Source organism: Triticum aestivum, chromosome 5B (genome assembly GCF_018294505.1).
Source record: "Triticum aestivum cultivar Chinese Spring chromosome 5B, IWGSC CS RefSeq v2.1, whole genome shotgun sequence".
Taxonomy (NCBI): domain Eukaryota; kingdom Viridiplantae; phylum Streptophyta; class Magnoliopsida; order Poales; family Poaceae; genus Triticum; species Triticum aestivum.
Genome location: NC_057807.1, coordinates 142,389,526 through 142,392,254, shown reverse-complemented (window position 1 = coordinate 142,392,254; position 2,729 = coordinate 142,389,526).

Genomic DNA, 2,729 nt, shown 5'->3' with positions numbered 1-2,729 from the left:
AAATTGTCATGCGATATCATAAACAGTACCTCATCCTCGAAACGAGACCAGTGCATAACAAGGTTTTTCCATTCAATGTCTTCTAAATTTAGCATAGGAGACTTCACCGAAAATTCGTTTATAGACTTGCCATCAAAGTGTGATTTCCTCAGGTAACACTGATACTGCTGCAATGCTTCCTTGAAAAGCGCAAGCAAGATTTGCTCGTCATGACCATCCAGATTGACCCTCGCCTACTTACAACAATGCAATGTAAATCATTGATGTGTTCAATCAGCAGAAAACAGGAAAATAATCACCATGAATAATAGCACTTACACGTAAGTGGGACAGGAAGATGTGAAAATGGTGTTTGTCTTCACTATAATCTTCCTATGATGGGAATATATGCACGTAGTCCCTAACAACATTGAAAGCATTGTCTTTTAAACTGGGAATAACTGGAATGGGGTTCCAATCTGCAGGAATTGGCCGTCTCTGCAGTTGGGATAGGTCTTCGGCCGGTGGACTTGCTGTACTTTTTGCTGGAGTGGGATTTTTCTGTGGTATGGCTGGTGCTATGGCAACTGAAATCAACATACCTTTTGCTGGAGTGCAGGTCCTGTGTGGTGGGGCTAGTGGTGTGGCCAGTGAAGTATGGGTATAGTCTGCTGGAGTCGGTCCTACGTTTTGCGTCACTGGTTGTACAACCAACATAAGTGGGGTGCCGTCTGATTTCTCCGGCACAACCACGTTTTTCAAGGACTTTGCCGGTGCTCCTTCAGGTTCGGCAATCACCCTCTTCCTTTTTGATGTCTGATGCACAAGAACATCATTTGAGTGGAAAAACATGGTATGATGACAGATGGAATATGTATTGATAATGGATGGGCATGACATCTTGACATATATGATGAGTAAACTAAGCAGATGATGGTGCAACAAAGTAGAAGAAATGCAAGACAAAATATGCAAGATACGCACAATCAATAAAACCTTGCCAAATTATAACATGCACCTTGATGGGTGAACATGACAGGCCATCTGCCTTTGACTCCTCGAGGTTAGAATAGTCATTAGGATCATATTCTGAACAAGAATCTACAGGTGGGGAGCGTATGAGTTTCATTGCATCCAGAATGGCACTCAATGCCTTGGTGCCAATTTTGTAAGTAGTTGCAGTGTTCCATAATATTCTTCTGATGCGCGGATTCTGATATTCACTGTAATTACGTATAATATCTGAGAACCATGAAAACATAAATAGTTGTGAGATTATCTTTGTAATGCAGATGATATTCTAATATAGGGGCGCCCCTGTAAACACTTGTGTGCTGTCACTGGATTCTGATGAGAGAGCTCACGTGTGCTATAATATGGTGCGTGCATTTATATAATCTGGCACAAGTACACAAAAAATAGGCTCCAGAAGTAAGGATAGTTGGCAGATGATAGGTTCATACTGTATAGAGAGTTTATTGCCAAACCATGATAACAAGAGCACACATCAACTAGGTAGATCATAGTGTACATAACAGGGATACACCATAACCACAATATATAAATCGGGAAAGTGGAACTGGCTTGAAAATACGGTGTTATATTGCCGCTAGTAATTGAAAGCCTATCGATCACGTACAGGCCAGCTCTATCAGCTGTTGACTACAGATGTCCCTGCGCCCCTTCCTGACAAGGAACATACTGTACGTACTAAATACAGAATAAACAAAGAGGAACATGTTAAAGAACAGAAGAGGAAGCATATTCTTGAGGTTCCGCTTCATTGCATACAATGTTGGTTGCCTACTCATGATGAATCACAGCACCCAAAGAAATGCAATTCCATGTTGTCTCTCTATATGTGGCAATTTTGAACAAGAGTCATTAGGATCATATTCTGAACAAGAGTCAAAAGGTGGGGAGCGTATGAGTTTCATTGCATCCAGAATGGCATTCAATGCCTTGGTGCCAATTTTATAAGTCATTGCAGTGTTTAGCTTCAAGAGTGGACTGCTGCTAGTGCGATACAAAGCAGCTACACAGATCATAGTGTAGATATAACAGGAAAACCTTAAGCATCAGAGTAAAATTAGCAAAGTGGAACTTGCTGGAATATATGTGCTAGTATTGCCGGTACGGCTAGAAAGGCTTCGGATACCAGCTCTCTTCAAGTGAAGGTGCGGTACTGTTAATATCAGTGTAACTCTCAAAGGTGACACAGCTCCCCGCATTTCCTTGCTATTCTTATAGGATTCAAGTGGGCAGGCCACTACAAATCCTATTCCTATGTTTACAAAATCCTACGAATCAAAGAGGCTCAAAGTTTCCATCACAACCGACCGTATAGACCTCTACACTGCAAATGTCCCTGCTCATCTTCAGTACAAGGAGCATACTGTACTACTATCATACTCCCTCCGTTCCAAAATATAAGTCTTGGTAGAGATTTCCACTATGGATCACATATAGATGTATCCAGATACATTTTAGAGTGTAGATTCACTCATTTTTCTCCATATGTAGTCCATGGTGGAATCTATACAAAGACTTGTATTTTCGAACGGAGAGAGTACATATTAAAGAAGAACGGAAGAGGAACATGGTAAAGAAGAGCAAGCAGATTTTGGATAATAAAATGTTGGTTGCGCAGTGCCCACACATGATGAAGCAGAGCGCATTAAGAATGCAACTCCCAGCTGTCTCTCGACCATTTCAGGCGGTTGGATGAAGATCCTACGTCTCCTAACCCT